Consider the following 20,598-nt stretch of genomic DNA (forward strand, 5'->3'; position numbering starts at 1 on the left):
GAGAGAATGGAAGCTATTCAGGCTTAATTCAGGGAATTGGAGCATAGATACAATTCCCTAGATCAAGAGCCCCTCCCTAGCATCAAGGAACTTTCCTTGAGGGGTATGGAATTGCAAAACAATGTAGGATTTTAATATTTTTATAGCTTTCTTCTGACACTATTGCTGGTTTGTGTATTGCATTATTATTGTGTGGTTGGGATGTCAAATTGGTTTGTAAAATATTCCTACCAGAATTTAAACATATACCCACCTGAATTTTTTTTCTTTTAAATAATGTAGATGCCTTGCTACATCCTTCTCCTCCTCCTTCCCCTTTATGATATACACATTTTGTGCACAAGTGCACAGTGTAAGTGCCTTTACTCCATTTATCCTTATCGGAGGTTAACATTAACTTGTGTATCTAGTAATAAAATGCAGAAAACTTTTAAAGCTATATTTTCATAAGTACAATTCTTTTTCATAAAGTATTTGTAATTTATTTGGAGAGTGAAAAATAAGTTATCAGTAATACTGCTTTAATTCAAATACAGGTATATATTTTGCCAGTAATAAATGTACAGTGAAATGCAGTATTTGTATTGTATTTGTGTACCATTATCTGTATTGTATTTTTTAATCAAAATAGATGAATGAAAGTGCATTCCTTCAACCTAATGGCTGAAAGATAGTAGGTTCTCAGAAATTGGATATTTTCATATAAAATATTTACTTCTCTCTGCATTTAACATCTTTTCGCCAAAATAACACACCCTGTGTCTTCTAATGTCTTCATTTCCTATACATAATGAAATTCGTTACACCATCTTCATTAGATTTTTTCCTCCCTTTGTGCTTTAACATCATCCAACTTTATTTTTAATTGCAAGTATGTAAGTTATCAAATCGTTTGTCATTTTTCCCACTTAGCTTAGTATTACATCGGAATTCTCTATCATATTACAGAACATTATGTATATAAGCATTTGCTCCTGGCATTCTTTGATGCACATGTATCGTATACACATAGTTTGGAGTTTCTGGCAAGTACAAAGCACTGCAATAAAACTGATATGGGAAAAGGAAGAGGAAAAAAAGGGGGTTAAAGGTCTGTACAACTCTCAGCGTAACATCACGACATGTATAAAATAATCAGGGCATGAACAAGATAAACAAGGACAGACACTATTGGGAAAAAGCCATAACAAGCACCTTCATAGTATGTGTAGTTTACATAGATTTTTTTCTTCTAATGACTGCAAGAGTTGTAATATTGTAGTGCATCACACTTGTAGGTTTGGCTCATTGATGCTCATTGTCCCTATCTTCGGCATTTATTTGAATTGCCTCATCAGTCTTCTTTCCCATTAATACCAGAATAAGGAAATTGGTTGAGCTAGTCAATAATACTGTCAAAGATAACTTCATACTAGAGTTTACCTGGAGAGGGTTTCGGGGGTCAATGCCCCCATGGCTCGGTCTGAGACCAGGCCTCACAGTGGATCAGGGTCTGATCAACCAGACTGCTACTACTGGCTGCACGCAGGCTGACGTATAAACCACAGCCCAGTTGGTCAGGTACTGACTAAGTGCCTGTCCAGTGCCTTCTTAAAGACAACCAGGGGTCTATTGGTAATCCTCTTATGTAGGCTGGGAGGCAGTTGAACAGTCTTGGACCCCGGACACTTATTGTGTTCTCTCAATGTATTCGTTGTGCCCCCTGCTTTTCATTGGAGGAATGTTGCATCTGCCGAGTCTTTTGCTTTCATAGGGAGTAATTTTCGTGTGCAGGTTGGGTACCAATCCCTCCAGGATGTTCCAAGTGTATATTATCATGTATCTCTCTCGCCTGCATTCCAGGGAATACAGATCAAGGACCTTCAACCGTTCCCAGTAATTTAGGTGCCTTATCGTGCTTATATAAGCCATGAAAGTTCTTTGTACACTCTCCAGGTCTGCAATGTCGCCAGCCTTGAAGGGGGCCGTTAGTGTATTCCAGCCTAGAGAGCACAAGTGATCTGAAGAGAATCATCATGGGCTTGGCATCCCTAGTTTTGAAGGTTCTCATTATCCATCCTACCATTTTCCTAGCAGATGAGGTAGATACATTGTTGTGGTCTTTGAAGGTGAGGTCTTCTGACATTATCACTCCCAGGTCCTTCACATTACTTTTCTGCTCTATTGTATGGTTAGAATTTGTCGTATACCCTGATACATTTTTAATTTCCTCAAGTTTCCCATATCTGAGTAGTTGAAATTTCTCCTTGTTGAACTTCATATTGTTTTGAGTGGCCTATTCAAAGATTTGGTTGATGTCTGCTTGGAGTCTCGTGGTGTCTTCATTGGACATCACTGCCATGGTAATCCAGGTGTCATCCGCAAAGGAAGACACGGAGCTATGACTTGACATCTCTGTCTGTCAGAAATGAGGATGAGGAATAAAATGGGAGCAAGTACTGTGCCCTGTGGAACAGAGCTTTTTACCATGGCTGCCTAGGACTTTACTCTGTGTTCTATTTGTCAGGAAGTTATAGATCCATCTACCAACTTTTCCTGTTATTCCTTTATCACGCATTTTGTGTGCTATTACACCATGGTCACACTTGCCGAAAGCTTTTGCAAAGTCTGTGTATACTACATCTGTGTGTATTTTGTTTATCCTCCATAGCATCCAGGACCTTGTCATAGTGGTCCAGTAGCTGGGACAGGCAGGAGTGACCTGCGCTAAACCTGTGTTGCCCTGGGTTGTGTAATTGATGGGTATCTAGGTGGTTGGCAATCTTGCTTCTTATAACCCTCTCAAAGATTTTTATGATATGGGATGTTAGTGCTCTCGGTCTGTAGTTCTTAGCAATTGCTTTACTGCCACCTTTGTGGAGTGGGGCTATGTCTGTTGTTTTTAGTGTGTGTGGGATGACCAGTGTCCATGCTCCCTCTCCATAAAATGCTGAAGGCATGCGATAGGACCTTCTTGCAGTTCTTGATGAACACAGAGTTCCATGAGTCTGGGCCTGGGGCAGAGTACATGGGCATGTCATTTATAGCCTCTTCAAAGTCTTGTGGAATTAGGATAATATCCGAGATTTTTGGTATGTCCAGATTTTGGGCTTCATTAATAAAGAATTCATTTGGGTTGTTGACCCTTTGTCTGGGCAGTGGCTTGCTGAACACTGAGTCATATTGGGACTTTAGTATCTCACTCATTTCTTGGCTGTTATTTGTGTATGTTCCATCCCGCCTAAGCAGAGGCCCAATACTGGATGCTGTTTTTCCCTTAGATTTCGCATAAGAGAAGAAGTATTTTGTTTTTTAGATATTTATCCCACTCAGCAGCTCTGTGACTCTTCGCCCTTGTCTGTATAGGGAGTGTCTCTCTCTTTCTAGTTTACATCTTCTCTTTCTTTTTCTTGATGGAATGTGTCTTGAGCAGATCTCAAGAATGACAGAATTCATTTTTTCAAGGCAAATGTTTGGATCCGTGTTGTTTGGGATATCTTCCCAGCTTGTTAGGATATGGTTTACTTGATCTCATTGTATGTTTTTGTTATTGAAATTGAATTTCGTGAAGAGACCTTCATGACTGCTCACATTTTGCTGGTCGGAGGCCCTGTGCATACATGTCTGTACCTCTGTTAAGTTGTATGTTTTTGTTATTGAAGTTGAATTTCGTGAAGAGACCTTCATGACTGCTCACATTTTGCTGGTCGGAGGCCCTGTGCATACATGTCTGTACCTCTGTTATGTTGTGATCTGAGTGTATTGTCTTTGATAGTTATATTACGTATCATATCGTCATTGTTAGTGAAGATGAGGTCCAGCATATTTTCTAGTCTTGTAGGTTCTACTATTTGCTGGTTTAAGGTGAATTTGGCACAGAGATTTAATAGTTCATGTGTGTGTGAATTTTTATCTGAGCTGCCTCCTGGGGTGATCTCTGCTAAAACATTGTTTGCTATACTCCTCCATTTCAGGTGTCTCAAGTTGTAATCTTCTAGTAGTAAGATGTTTGGGGCAGGAGTTGGGAGATTTTGTAGACAGTGGTCAATTTTCACAAGCTGCTGCTGGAATTGCTGGGAAGTTGCATCTGGAGGCTTGTATACCACCACGATGATGAAGTTTTGGTTTTTCAATCTTTACCGCCAAAACTTCAACTACATCATTTGAAGTGTTCAGTAGTTCTGTGCAAATGAGCGATTTAGTCTGTCGCATCGGAATAGGTTATAACCTGGGATCCATATTTCGTTGTCATAATGATTCTTTATGTGGGCCTCTGTGAAAGCTGCAAACATTGCATTTGACTCCCTGAGCAGTCCCTTGATGTAAGGAATTTTGTTTTTTGATGGCTTTAGACCCTGTATATTTGCAAAGACAAATGTCATTATATTGGTGGAATTTAGGAGGGTTTTATTCACTGGCTCTAATATCTGTTGTTCTGGAGTAGAGGCCAATGTCTGTGCCTCTGCTCCAGAAGTGTTTTCAGTTGATGTAGGATTATTGTCATTTCTTGCCAGTCTTTTTTCCCTCCTAGCCCTAAAAAACTTCTGTCCCTGGGGAAGTTATGGATCCTCTTTTGTTTCCCATAGTCAGGCTGGTCTGTCTTCTAGTCCCCTTTAGGTGATGTGCCTGGCAGTATGCATTGTAGCATTTTCTTTCATGGATTGATGAGTGACACATTTCTGGGTGGAATAAGTTACAGGAGGTTAAAATATATGGTAAATAAGATTGAGCTAATTAGCACTTGAAAGTTCAAAATGTTGTTGCAATAGCTGGAGCTTAATCCCTTTCCCCATTCATGGGTAGTCACAAGCTGGAAATTGAATTTGAAGAAGCTTGATTAATTGTATCAAGAGGCAATATGCAGAACATACTTTTATTGTGATGTGTTTTGCTCAGGGTTGAGCTGTATCACACCATAGAATACATTTCTTATACATAGTGAGGCAAGAACAGCAAATAATTGTATTTCATATGCTAATGATGCAAGTAGTGGAGCACTGCAGTTGGTCTACTGGGCTATTATGTAGGTTTGGTTTGAGCTATTGTTGAATTATGAACTGGGTGTACCAAGTGTTTAACTTGGCTGAAAATATATACCCTGCTTCTCTTCCATATTGTATTATATCAATTACTGTCAATTCCAGGCATTCTTCTTGGGATCTGTTACCTTCTTGAACAATAAGGTTGGATCTTTTCCATACATAAGGTATACATGTTTGTCCTGATGAATTAGACGTGTATTGTTTTAATCGAACAAGTGTACCAGTGTTCCTAAATTCTGGTGTCTAAGCTCTGTGATGTTTCTACTAGGTATTGATCAACATGGCCTTGCATGACATTGTGTATACACCAGCACTGCTGCTAATTGTACTCACCTAATTGTGGTTGCAGGGGTCGAGACTCAGCTCCTGGCCCCGCCTCTTCACTGATCGCTATTAGGTCCTCTCCCTCTCTGCTTCCTGAGCTTTGTCATACCTCTTCTTAAAACTATGTATGGTTCCTGCCTCCACTACTTCACTTGCTAGGCTATTCCACTTCCTGACGACTCTATGACTGAAGAAATACTTCCTAATGTCCCTGTGACTCGTCCGAGTCTTCAGCTTCCAGTTGTGCCCCCTTGTTTCTGTCCCCCCTCTCTGGAACATCCTATCTCTGTCCACCTTGTCTATTCCCCGCAGTATCTTGTATGTCGTTATCATGTCTCCCCTGACCCTTCTGTCCTCCAGTGTCGTCAGTCCAATTTCCCTCAACCTTTCCTCGTATGACATTCCCCTGAGCTCTGGGACTAGCCTTGTTGCAAACCTTTGTACTTTCTCTAACTTCTTGATGTGCTTGACCAGGTGTGGGTTCCAGACTGGTGCTGCATACTCCAGTATGGGCCTAACATACACAGTGTACAGTGTCTTGAATGATTCCTTATTAAGGTATCGGAACGCTATTCTCAGGTTTGCCAGGTGCCCGTATGCTGCAGCAGTTATTTGGTTGTGTGCCTTCGGTGACGTGCTCGGTGTTATGGTCACCCCAAGGTCTTTCACCATGAGTGAGGTCTGTAGTCTTTGTCCACCTAGCCTATACTCTGTCTGTGGTCTTCTTTGCCCCTCCCCAATCTTCATGACTTTGCATTTGGCAGGGTTGTGTGTGTGTGTGTGTGTGTACTCACCTAGTTGTACTCACCTAGTTGAGGTTGCGGGGGTCGAGTCCGAGCTCCTGGCCCCGCCTCTTCACTGATCGCTACTAGGTCTCACTCTCTGAACCGTGAGCTTTATCATACCTCTGCTTAAAGCTATGTATGGATCCTGCCTCCACTACATCGCTTCCCAAACTATTCCACTTACTGACTACTCTGTGGCTGAAGAAATACTTCCTAACATCCCTGTGATTCATCTGTGTCTTCAACTTCCAACTGTGTCCCCTTGTTACTGTGTCCAATCTCTGGAACATCCTGTCTTTGTCCACCTTGTCAATTCCTCTCAGTATTTTGTATGTCGTTATCATATGTGTGTGTGTGTGTGTGCGCGCGCGCGCTCACCTAGTTGTACTCGCCTAGTTGAGGTTGCAGGGGTCGAGTCCAAGCTCCTGGCCCTGCCTCTTCACTGGTCGCTACTAGGTCACTCTCCCTGAACCGTGAGCTTTATCATACCTCTGCTTAAAGCTATGTATGGATCCTGCCTCCACTACATCGCTTCACAAACTATTCCACTTCCTGACTACTCTGTGGCTGAAGAAATACTTCCTAACATCCCTGTGATTCACCTGTGTCTTCAACTTCCAGCTGTGTGACATCTCTGGAACATCCTGTCTTTGTCCACCTTGTCAAATCCTCTCTGTATTTTGTATGTCGTTATCATGTCCCCCCTATCTCTCCTGTCCTCCAGTGTCGTCAGGTTGATTTCCCTTAACCTCTCCTCGTAGGACATACCTCTTAGCTCTGGGACTAGTCTTGTTCCAAACCTTTGCACTTTCTCTAGTTTCTTTACGTGCTTGGCTAGGTGTGGGTTCCAGACTGGTGCCGCATACTCCAATATGGGCCTAACGTACACGGTGAAGTTCAACGATGAGAAATTTCAATTACTCAGATATGGTAAACATGAGGAAATTAAATCTTCATCAGAGTACAAAACAAATTCTGGCCACAAAATAGAGCGAAACACCAACGTCAAAGACCTGGGAGTGATCATGTCGGAGGATCTCGCCTTCAAGGACCATAACATTGTATCAATCGCATCTGCTAGAAAAATGACAGGATGGATAATGAGAACCTTCAAAACTAGGGAGGCCAAGCCCATGATGACACTCTTCAGGTCACTTGTTCTATCTAGGCTGGAATATTGCTGCACACTAACAGCACCTTTCAAGGCAGGTGAAATTGCCGACCTAGAAAATGTACAGAGAACTTTCACGGCGCGCATAACGGAGATAAAACACCTCAATTATTGGGAGCGCTTGAGGTTCCTAAACCTGTATTCCCTGGAACGCAGGAGGGAGAGATACATGATTATATACACCTGGAAAATCCTAGAGGGACTAGTACCGAACTTGTACACGAAAATCACTCACTACGAAAGCAAAAGACTTGGCAGACGATGCACCATCCCCCCAATGAAAAGCAGGGGTGTCACTAGCACGTTAAGAGACCATACAATAAGTGTCAGGGGCCCGAGACTGTTCAACTGCCTCCCAGCACACATAAGGGGGATTACCAACAGACCCCTGGCAGTCTTCAAGCTGGCACTGGACAAGCACCTAAAGTCAGTTCCGGATCAGCCGGGCTGTGGCTCGTACGTTGGTTTGCGTGCAGCCAGCAGCAACAGCCTGGTTGATCAGGCTCTGATCCACCAGGAGGCCTGGTCACAGACCGGGTTCCGCTTGATTTAGGGAATTGGGGCTCCAGTTCCCCGTTGATCCCCCCCCAGAACTCTCTCCAGGTAAACTCCAGGTGTACAGGGCATAATAAAGTTGGTAAAATTGCCGACAATATGTAAAGTAAAAGGACACAAGTGCAACTAATGTGACATTTTATTGTGGCAACGTTTCGCTCTCCAGGAGATTTATCAAGCCATTACAAACAATACATGGACACAGAGGGTATATAAAGGCTCAGAGTGAGGTGCAGTACTAGTGAGGTACCATTTAGATGTTCACTAGTGGTAGTAGTAGTAGTAGTGACAGGTGTACAGGGTCCTGAATGTTTCCTTATTAAGATGTCGGAATGCTGTTCTGAGGTTTGCTAGGCGCCCATATGCTGCAGCAGTTGTGTGTGTGTGTACTCGCCTATTTCTGGTTGCAGGGGTCGAGTCATAGCTCCTGGCATGTGTGTGTGTGTGTGTGTACTCACCTAATTGTGGTTGCAGGGGTTGAGACTTAGCTCCTGGCTCTGCCGCTTCACTGGTTGCAACTAGGTCCTCTCCCTGCTCCATGAGCTTTATCATACCTCATCTTAAAACTATGTATGGTTCCTGCCTCCACTACATAACATGCCAGACTATTCCACTTCCTGACAACTTTGACTTAAGAAATACTTCCTAACATCCCTTTGACTCATCTGAGTCTTCAAATTCCAATTGTGACCCCTGGAACATCCTGTCTCTGTCCACTTTATCTGTTCCTTTCAGTATTTTGTATATCGTTATCACATCTCCCCTAACCCTCCTGCCCTCCAGTGTCGTCAGGCCGATTTCCCTTAACCTTTCATTGTAGGACATTCCCCTTAACTCTGGAAGTAGCCTTGTTGTAAACCTTTGCACTTTCTCTAATTTCTTGACGTTCTTGACCAGGTGTGGGTTCCAAACTGGTGCTGCATACTCCAGTATGGGCCTGATGTACACAGTGTACAGTGTCTTGAATGCTAGTCTCAGGTTTGCCAGGTGCCCATATGCAGTAGCAGTTATCTGGTTGATGTGTGCTTCTGGAGACGCGCTTGGTATTATACTCGTCCCACGATCTTTCTCCTTGAGTGACGCTCGTAGTCTTTGGCCACCTAGCCTATACTCTGTCTGCCGTCTTCTTTGCCCTTCCTTAATCTTCTTGGTTTTGCATTTGGCGAGATTAAATTCGCGGCTCCAGTTGCTGGACCACACATCCAGCCTGTCTCTCTCTTTGTAGTCCTCCCTGATCCTCATCTGATTTAATTCTCCTCATTAGTTTCATATCTGCGAACAGGGACACTTCTGAGACTATCCCTTCCATCATGTCATTCACATATACATACCAAAAATAGCACTGCTCCTAGGATTGACACCTGTGGGACCCCGCTCGTCACAGGCGCCCACTGTGATACCTCATCACGTACCATGACTGTGTGTGTGTGTGTGTGTGTGTGTCCGTGTCCTTGTTTGGCAATGTCATGAATAGTTTTGGACATAACTGCTATGTTAGTATCGTTTTTCTTTATTGCCTTGGTCTGTAGTGCTGGCTGTTGGAAAGACACAGAGCCTGAATTTTATTTATTTATGCCTTTGCAATTAGTACAGTGTGACTGGAGTTGTAATGTAAAAATATGCTGCTAATGGTGTCACATTCCTCTTCTAAAAATTCAGGGCTGCAGACTCGATAAGCTTTTAACTTTTAACTGCATCCAGCGTACTGTTACGCAGGTGACGTCTGTGTGTTCAGTGTACTATTATGCACAATTTTTCATATCAAATCTGCCACCTGCCAGTATCTTTGACCTCTGCATAATTCTTTAGGTCTTTTACAACCTTTTTGAGCCTTTGAACAAAAGGTCTGAGGCCAGGCAGGTCTACACACAGCATGGTCAGCTATACAGGTGATGTGCTAGTATGCCTAGCTGGTATAAGTAAACAGTCGAATCAGGACCTATTGTTCCACCATCAGCTTCCCTGCTAGCAAACATTGAGTGGAACTGGCACAAACATGACTCATTCCAAATTTATTGCAATTTCATAATACTAATATTGAAATTCAACCACAAAGCACACTGTAGATTTAACCTAAGATAACCCATGAAAGCCAAGCAATATGGCTTATTTCCATGTTTTGAAGAGTATTACACTGAAACAATTGTAATATGATTTTCATGTAAATATACATTTTACAGTATGGAAGGCCCACGAGTGTTATGGGCACACTGAATGTTTGTATAACCAGGATATTTCTTCAAACCTAAAAATGATACAATTAATCTAGGATAACCAAATACAGCCTCTCCTTACTTAGAGATGTACTCGTTTACTGACGACTCTGGCTTACAACGGGCTTTCTGATCAGTGTGTAGTATACGTTTTTTTTTACATAATGTAAACTCGAACGTAGAGGTATGTCTGGACTGCTATGCGTGCGAATGTAGAGCTTTGTCCAGAGCGCTACACGTGCGAACGTAGATTTACGTTTGGACAGTTTAAGGGTTGAGTAATACAAAAACAAAAAACAAGAAAACTGAAAAACAACAATGATTTGGTGTCAAATTGAGAATCTAAATATCCCTGGCACTTTTACTCTGCTGTTGTCTGAGAGTGACAATTTTTTGCCAGATTTCAGCACACCATAAAAATTATAAGATTTTATCAGATTTTACCCATTTTATTTTAATTCATAAAAATGCACCCTTTCATTCAATAAGAATTTTTCAAACTCTTGCCTCCACACATACAGGAATATTTTTTCCAAGTATGCCACAAGTTAATGCCTCATTTTGTTTGTCATAATGGAAGAAGTGTACAGCCTCTCCTCACTTAGCAACGTACTTGTTTACTGACCAATAATGTACAGTATATTAGAGCTGATTTCCTATATTCTGTTTATTACAGTATACAGTACACTACTGTATAAACATTTAAAAATATGCTAGAAATGTTATAAATGGTGCAAAAGTGACATTAAAATATCTAAAGATGCTTGATACAAACTCCCTGCGAGTATAGTATGCTTCTCGCTTAATTACCAATTCACTTACCGACCTGCTCTTAGGAACGGAACCCTGTCATTAACCCTTTGACTGTTTCAGGCCGCTTTCTGAAACTGTCATTCTATGTCGATAAATTTTTGAAAAAAATAATTATTTTTTCTTATGAAATGATAGAGAATCTTTTCCCAATGGTAATAACACCAAAAGTTCGAAATTTGGTCAAAAACTCATGGAATTACGCTCCCGCGAAGTTAGCGGTCTCGGCGACATATGCGTATTGGCGATTTCGCCGACTTTGAGCCCTATTTTCAGCCAATTCCGTTGTTCCAGTTGACCAAACTCATAGCTATTTCTTTAGAACTCCATTTTATCTATCAGCTGAGTACAAGAAACCTCCCATTTACCAATTTGGACTACCCAATGTGGTGGTCAGACTAAAAAAGATGCCAATTTCAAAATAGGGTCCAGAATAAACAAGGTAGATATTCTTGGCACTAAAATAACATATCCTCTGTTCATTAGTCATATCTCTAGGCCCCTCTTATATTATTATTGCTTTCTATTTTGATTTTTTATTCATACAAAAAAATATAAAATTTACTGTTATGCAGACTACTACATTATTGTAAAAATGGTATAAATAATATCAGTGCACTAGTGAAAGAATATTAGGCTCCCCAGTTGACGTGTATTGGACGTGTGGTGTGATTTGTTTACTCCTGAACATTGGTAAAAATCAAACATTTTCGCTACTTTGAGCTCAGTTTCAAGGTCGTTTTCATCGTCAAAGTAATGAAAATCATCTCTATTTCTGTAATATGTTCTCCATTTTATCACCTAAGACCATGAAAACGCAAATACAGTGGACCCCCGGTTAACGATATTTTTTCATTCCAGAAGTATGTTCAGGTGCCAGTACTGACTGAATTTGTTCCCATAAGGAATATTGTGAAGTAGATTAGTCCATTTCAGACCCCCAAACATACACGTACAAACGCACTTACATAATTGGTTGCATTGGGAGATGATCGTTATGCGGGGGTCCACTGTACATCGATAAATACTATACGAAAATACACCTCAAAGTCGGCGTTTTAATCCAAAAAAACGATCAGTTTTTTTTTTTTCATTACGCACTGTGTGCTGCAGGATTTTTTTATGTGGTGCACACTGACCATGCAGACCCATTCTCTCACATGTGGGCCTACCAGCTTTCTTCCGCTTGATTTGAAGCCGCTAGAATTATTGAGTATATATACGTCAGAAACAGTGGCGCGTAAGATGTATTTATACGGCGTAAACAGTCAAAGGGTTAAGAAAGGAGAGGCTGTATTAGTTTTTCCTAACTAGTTTATGGAAAACCTAAAATTTCAGTTGTTGATCTGTTTTAAGAAGCAAGATGTCTAGAATGGAAATATGTTAACTCTCATCTTTGATAGTGAAATGTATTTAAGATTCAACAGAATTAAGATGGTTCTAGGCATAGTAACAAAGAGGTCTACATAGCCAGACGATGGATGATTTGATGTCAGGAATGTTCTGTTTCTAGGGAATTCTTGTAGAGGTTTGCAATTACTGTATTGTATTTCTGGGTGACCTCACTGATAAAGCTCAACCCTGGATGAAATATGGTCCCATTGAAAGGTTCTGCATAAGGTTTTTATACTGGCATCTGTCGTCGTGACACCTCTACATCAAAGCTTGAGGAAGTTAAGGGTATGCCATCAGACCGGTCTTTGAATTGAGGGATATGAAAATTTCCAAATGGTTGTAGTGAATTTTTTTTTGTTTTATGTAAGTGCTATTAGGTAACCCTGGATACATCTTTTTATTCTAATGAGCCATAGTTAATTAGCTAACATCATCACTCATCTTTTATAGTTCAAGCACTGTACTTCACATCTCCAGAACTTAAATTTGGTAAACCAGTTTCCTTGAATCCCTTCATAGATATTACTTATCTCACACATGCATGCATATATATATGCATGTCTTTGTTTCTCAAGAGATATGGATTTATAAGTTATCTTTTGTGTTTAGTAACTTAGTCTAACCTAGAGGTCAGCAAACTTATTACCCCAAAACAAATTTGTGTACAGTGAAATTACCCATTAGTCTTGAAAGTCCACATAATTTGGAAAACACAAGGAGCATTCAGATTAAAAAAAAACTGTATTGAATCCCTTTGTATGGAGAATTAGTCATACAAGCTGAAAAGTATGTATGTATTATATGCAATAAAGCAACTTAAAAATATAAAATTTACAAAATTATAAAATTAAAAATAAACTGCATGAAATAAAAAAATAGTAATAGACAAATTTAATAAAAATCTCATTAGGGAACCAAAATTTCAATGAAAACATTTTTACTTCAGGTTTTGGAGAAACCTGAAGAAACTAAAAATTATTTGTTTGAAAAAAGTATAACTCATAATTTGCTTGCTTATTAAATAAATTTTTGTGCAGTTTTATTTGTTTATTGAGCCTTCATTACCCCTGAATTTTCATTTTTACCCCATTTTGGGTAATTTACCCTGGTTCCCCAACCTAGGGTCAAACCCCACAGTCTTACCCAACACCAGCATCTTGAATGCATATTAAACCTTTCCTGGTACCATTTTGTATTGTATGTTTTCTTTAAGTATCTTTAAAACCTTTCATGTAGTGGAACAATAAATACCTTATCATTAGCTAGCCTTTTCCATCAGTACTCTGTGCAATACTCTGGTTACCTTATTCTTATCCTTGAATCCCTGTGTATCTTGCTCATCACCTACTATTAACCCTTTCAGGGTCGGTGCCATACTTGTACGGCACGAGAGCCAGGTCGGTGCCATGCTTGTACACGTAAATTCTAGCGCCTTCAAGTCTAGCGAGAGAAAGCTGGTAGGCCTACGTATGAAAGAATGGGTCTGCGTGGTTGGTGTGTACAGTATAAAAAAAATCCTGCAGCACACAGTGCATAATGAGAAAAAAACTGACTCTGTTTTTGGTTTAAAATGGCAACTTTGCAGTGTATTTTCATATGGTATTTATGGTTATATTCTCATTTTCTTAGTCTCATTTGATAGAATGGAAGATATATTACAGAAATGGAGATGATTTTGATTGGTGTCACGATGAAAAGTACCTTGAAATTGAGCTCAAAGTAGAGGAAATGTTTGATTTTTGCCGATGTTCAAGAGTAAACAAATCGCGCCATGCATCCAATACACATCAACTAGCGAGTCTAATATTCTTTCACAAGTGCACTGATACTATTTATACCATTTTTACAATAATGCAGTAGTCTGCATAACAATCTATTTTTTGTGAGAAAAATTCAAAATGGAAAGAAAGAGTAATATAAGAGGGGCCTGGAGTTGTGACTAATGAACAGAGAAAATGTTATTTTAGTGCCAGGAATGTTTGTCTTGTTTATTCTGAACCCTATTTTGAAATTGGCATTGTTTGAAATTTGTGTGAAATTGGCCAAATTGCCAATATCTGACCACTTTATTGGGTAATTGAAATCAGTAAATGGGCGAATTCTTGTACTCTGTCGATAGAACGAATGGAGTTCTAGTGAAATACATAGTTATGATGTTAGCTGAATTGGCCAAAAATAGGGCTCAGTGGGCAAAATTGCCAATGCATATAGTATATCATCAAGATCACTAACTTTGCGAGAGCATAATTCCATAAGATTTCCATCAAATTTCATACTTTTGGTGTCATTACCATCGGGAAAAAATCTCTATCATTTCATAAGTTTTTTTTTTTGACCCTGAGAACGAGTTCAGGATTGGGGAGTCTCGACCCGGAAAGGGTTGATTCTAAATACTATTTGTCTTTGAACTTCATTTATTTAATTAAATCGCAATCTATCACCTTTACGTGTAATAACTGTAACATAATATGTGCTTACGAGAATAAGATGTGGAAGGGATTTAAAAAAAATGTGGTTTTATTAAATGACTTTTTATTGCAGTTTTACATACAGGAAAGATGTTGAAGATTTTGCGATGCATTTTGCATATGTAGGTTTTCGTACAGCATATTGTTGTTTATACTGTAGAGGGTTGTTAAAGATTAGAAAAATTCAGTGCTATACACATTTGAGCCCCTTGATATTTAGCATGTACATATTTAGCATGTACACTCCCACCAGTGGCATAGCCAGGGTCTAACATCAAGGAAGCAAGCACATAAAAAAAGGTCCCCCCTCCCCACATGCATACTAAATAAAATCATTTTAAATTAATTATGCAAGTAAATCTTTATTATGTATTTATAATCAAAGCACAATAAATAATTTTAAAATAAGTACAGTACATGTTTTACTATTTATTTAAATGCAAAAATGTTATTTACTTCTTATAGATTCTGGGTTTAGCACTTAGTTTGATATTATTATTACATATTATAAATGTTTATTTCCAAAGTAAAATCAAACCATGAAGGAATATGACTCTGTGGATCAACCACAACAGCCCCTTTCGTATAGGATTCTAGCAATTATTCATTACATTATTATAATCTGCTTAAGTAGACAACTGTCTTTCAGTTGTTCACTTCTGCTGATGTCAATAGCTGTCAATAATTACTATAAAGCTTTTAACCACTCTCATTGCAGTTAATGTATTTGATAGCTAGCCTGATAAGGGCTATATCAATCATTTTGTATATCAAAGATGAGATATATCGCATATCAATCATTCGGTAATAAATGTTTCTCCACATGTATAATGTTTAGCCAACAGTTTAATAAGTTCCAAAAATTTCCTTTATTTGTATTTAGTAAACCTAAATGAAGAGAGCAGCTGCAAAAGGCAAGGGCAAAAAAGTTTCCACATGTTCTTAGGGAAAGCAGCTGCTTTCTCTTCAATGCCCGAAGCAATGACACTGACTACCACATGGAGTCCAAAGTAGATATGAAAGATCTTAAAATGTTAATCGACTGTTTGTTCCATGTAGGTACTGTACAGAGCAGGGCTAAGATCCATACAAGAAGATACTCAGCATGAAGGTAGTGTGGTACAGTATGTACTAGGGAAGTAATGAAGGCATGTGGTACATGAATTCAAATGCATGTACAGTAGTGTAGTGTGCAACAACCTATTGTGTTGAGTATGCATCACACTGGTAAATGACTAACAAACAGAGCTGCTACCCCCCCCTCCCCTCACTTTTATTCCTCCATGCACAGAGTAAAATTATGAAGATTGGACAGCATGAGCTTAGCACCTGACACCCCCATGCCTCAGTCCACCCCCTAACACCTGACCTGCATGCCTCAATCTACCCCCTGAGCCTCAGTCTACCCCTAGCACCTAACACCCATGCCTCAGTCTAGCGCCTGACACTTCTGTGCCTCAGTCTACCCCCTAGCATCTGACACCCATGCCTCGGTCTACCCTCTAGCACCTCACCCCTGTGCCTAAGTCTACCCCCTAGCACCCCCATGCCTCAGTACCCCCAGCACCTTATGCTCGCTCACAAATACTTTCATTTTATATAAGTAAAAGCTTTTGACATAAAAATTCTTTCATGAGTCGTATATGATGTACATTTTGTAATTGAATAATTATGATTAAAAAGTATCACTTTGTTGTGCAAAAAGTGAAGCTCTTAATTTTCATTTGCATGTTATTCTTTTGGGATCTACTTGTATACCAATATGCAACTAATATCTTTATTTTTTTTTTTTTTTTTATTATCACACCGGCCGATTCCCACCAAGGCAGGGTGGCCCGAAAAAGAAAAACTTTCACCATCATTCACTCCATCACTGTCTTGCCAGAAGGGTGCTTTACACTACAGTTTTTAAACTGCAACATTAACACCCCACCTTCAGAGTGCAGGCACTGTACTTCCCATCTCCAGGACTCAAGTCCGGCCTGCCGGTTTCCCTGAATCCCTTCATAAATGTTACTTTGCTCACACTCCAACAGCACGTCAAGTATTAAAAACCATTTGTCTCCATTCACTCCTATCAAACACGCTCACGCATGCCTGCTGGAAGTCCAAGCCCCTCGCACACAAAACCTCCTTTACCCCCTCCCTCCAACCCTTCCTAGGCCGACCCCTACCCCGCCTTCCTTCCACTACAGACTGATACACTCTTGAAGTCATTCTGTTTCGCTCCATTCTCTCTACATGTCCGAACCACCTCAACAACCCTTCCTCAGCCCTCTGGACAACAGTTTTGGTAATCCCGCACCTCCTCCTAACTTCCAAACTACGAATTCTCTGCATTATATTCACACCACACATTGCCCTCAGACATGACATCTCCACTGCCTCCAGCCTTCTCCTCGCTGCAACATTCATCACCCACGCTTCACACCCATATAAGAGCGTTGGTAAAACTATACTCTCATACATTCCCCTCTTTGCCTCCAAGGACAAAGTTCTTTGTCTCCACAGACTCCTAAGTGCACCACTCACTCTTTTTCCCTCATCAATTCTATGATTCACCTCATCTTTCATAGACCCATCCGCTGACACGTCCACTCCCAAATATCTGAATACGTTCACCTCCTCCATACTCTCTCCCTCCAATCTGATATTCAATCTTTCATCACCTAATCTTTTTGTTATCCTCATAACCTTACTCTTTCCTGTATTCACCTTTAATTTTCTTCTTTTGCACACCCTACCAAATTCATCCACCAATCTCTGCAACTTCTCTTCAGAATCTCCCAAGAGCACAGTGTCATCAGCAAAGAGCAGCTGTGACAACTCCCACTTTGTGTGTGATTCTTTATCTTTTAACTCCACGCCTCTTGCCAAGACCCTCGCATTTACTTCTCTTACAACCCCATCTATAAATATATTAAACAACCACGGTGACATCACACATCCTTGTCTAAGGCCTACTTTTACTGGGAAAAAATTTCCCTCTTTCCTACATACTCTAACTTGAGCCTCACTATCCTCGTAAAAACTCTTCACTGCTTTCAGTAACCTACCTCCTACACCATACACTTGCAACATCTGCCACATTGCCCCCCTATCCACCCTGTCATACGCCTTTTCCAAATCCATAAATGCCACAAAGACCTCTTTAGCCTTATCTAAATACTGTTCACTTATATGTTTCACTGTAAACACCTGGTCCACACACCCCCTACCTTTCCTAAAGCCTCCTTGTTCATCTGCTATCCTATTCTCCGTCTTACTCTTAATTCTTTCAATTATAACTCTACCATACACTTTACCAGGTACACTCAACAGACTTATCCCCCTATAATTTTTGCACTCTCTTTTATCCCCTTTGCCTTTATACAAAGGAACTATGCATGCTCTCTGCCAATCCCTAGGTACCTTACCCTCTTCCATACATTTATTAAATAATTGCACCAACCACTCCAAAACTATATCCCCACCTGCTTTTAACATTTCTATCTTTATCCCATCAATCCCGGCTGCCTTACCCCCTTTCATTTTACCTACTGCCTCACGAACTTCCCCCACACTCACAACTGGCTCTTCCTCACTCCTACAAGATGTTATTCCTCCTTGCCCTATACACGAAATCACAGCTTCCCTATCTTCATCAACATTTAACAATTCCTCAAAATATTCCTTCCATCTTCCCAACACCTCTAACTCTCCATTTAATAACTCTCCTCTCCTATTTTTAACAGACAAATCCATTTGTTCTCTAGGCTTTCTTAACTTGTTAATCTCACTCCAAAACTTTTTCTTATTTTCAACAAAATTTGTTGATAACATCTCACCCACTCTCTCATTTGCTCTCTTTTTACATTGCTTCACCACTCTCTTAACTTCTCTCTTTTTCTCCATATACTCTTCCCTCCTTGCATCACTTCTACTTTGTAAAAACTTCTCATATGCTAACTTTTTCTCCCTTACTACTCTCTTTACATCATCATTCCACCAATCGCTCCTCTTCCCTCCTGCACCCACTTTCCTGTAACCACAAACTTCTGCTGAACACTCTAACACTACATTTTTAAACCTACCCCATACCTCTTCGACCCCATTGCCTATGCTCTCATTAGCCCATCTATCCTCCAATAGCTGTTTATATCTTACCCTAACTGCCTCCTCTTTTAGTTTATAAACCTTCACCTCTCTCTTCCCTGATGCTTCTATTCTCCTTGTATCCCATCTACCTTTTACTCTCAGTGTAGCTACAACTAGAAAGTGATCTGATATATCTGTGGCCCCTCTATAAACATGTACATCCTGAAGTCTACTCAACAGTCTTTTATCTACCAATACATAATCCAACAAACTACTGTCATTTCGCCCTACATCATATCGTGTATACTTATTTATCCTCTTTTTCTTAAAATATGTATTACCTATAACTAAACCCCTTTCTATACAAAGTTCAATCAAAGGGCTCCCATTATCATTTACACCTGGCACCCCAAACTTACCTACCACACCCTCTCTAAAAGTTTCTCCTACTTTAGCATTCAAGTCCCCTACCACAATTACTCTCTCACTTGGTTCAAAGGCTCCTATACATTCACTTAACATCTCCCAAAATCTCTCTCTCTCCTCTGCATTCCTCTCTTCTCCAGGTGCATACACGCTTATTATGACCCACTTCTCGCATCCAACCTTTACTTTAATCCACATAATTCTTGAATTTACACATTCATATTCTCTTTTCTCCTTCAATAACTGATCATTTAACATTACTGCTACCCCTTCCTTTGCTCTAACTCTCTCAGATACTCCAGATTTAATCCCATTTATTTCCCCCCACTGAAACTCTCCTACCCCCTTCAGCTTTGTTTCGCTTAGGGCCAGGACATCCAACTTCTTTTCATTCATAACATCAGCAATCATCTGTTTCTTGTCATCCGCACTACATCCACGCACATTTAAGCAACCCAGTTTTATAAAGTTTTTCTTCTTCTCTTTTTTAGTAATTGTATACAGGAGAAGGGGTTACTAGCCCATTGCTCCCGGCATTTTAGTCGCCTCATACGACACGCATGGCTTACGGAGGAAAGATTCTTTTCCACTTCCCCATGGACAATAGAAGAAATAAAAAAGAACAAGAGCTATTTAGAAAAAGGAGAAAAACCTAGATGTATGTATATATATATATGCATGTGCGTGTCTATGAAGTGTGACCAAAGTGTAAGTAGGAGTAGCAAGATATCCCTGTTATCTTAGCGTGTTTATGAGACAGAAAAAGAAACCAGCAATCCTACCATCATGCAAAACAGTTACAGGTTTTTGTTTCACAGTCATCTGGCAGGACGGTAGTACTTCCCTGGGTGGTTGCTGTCTACCAACCTACTACCTACCTAATATCTTCTCATTGTTAAAACCTCTTAGCAAATGCAATACAAGTAATTACTAAAACTGACAAAGCAGATGTACAAATTCGTAGCATCCTTATCTGTTAAATTGCATGCAGTACTCTGAAGATTAAAGGTATATGGAAAGGGGGTAAAAGTCTGTGTAAGACTTATTTTTAAATGTAAATAGGTGGAGACATTTTTGTTTCTATAAGTACAGCACAGTAGTACTTTTAAAAGTACTGTACAGGAGGGCCCCACTTATACCAGGCTACTGTTGTAAAGCGTAAATCATTGTAGAGTGAACCATAGCCTTTTTCACTATCAAAATGCATGTAAAAGCCTGATAACATGTTTACACTATCATATATTAAATGAGTAATATAGCTAGGCCTTAAAAATACATGTACAGTAAACACATTACTTACCGTATTTCGAAGCTTTTAATGCTCTGATGCATTAGACACATCCCAGTTTAGAA

General features: G+C 40.0%; 1 long non-coding RNA gene across 1 annotated transcript in view; it reads left to right on the top strand.

The window, feature by feature from the left end:
- The window catches only part of LOC138852996 (uncharacterized), a 150,182-nt gene extending 136,647 nt beyond the window's left edge, over positions 1-13,535 (top strand). Inside the window, exon 2 of the long non-coding RNA XR_011392234.1 lies at positions 7,905-13,535. This is a non-coding gene — a long non-coding RNA (uncharacterized lncRNA). The remainder of the gene's footprint in view (positions 1-7,904) is intronic.
- The last annotated feature ends 7,063 nt before the right edge of the window (positions 13,536-20,598 follow it).

Source organism: Cherax quadricarinatus, chromosome 20 (assembly GCF_038502225.1).
Source record: "Cherax quadricarinatus isolate ZL_2023a chromosome 20, ASM3850222v1, whole genome shotgun sequence".
NCBI classification, from domain to species: Eukaryota; Metazoa; Arthropoda; class Malacostraca; order Decapoda; family Parastacidae; genus Cherax; species Cherax quadricarinatus.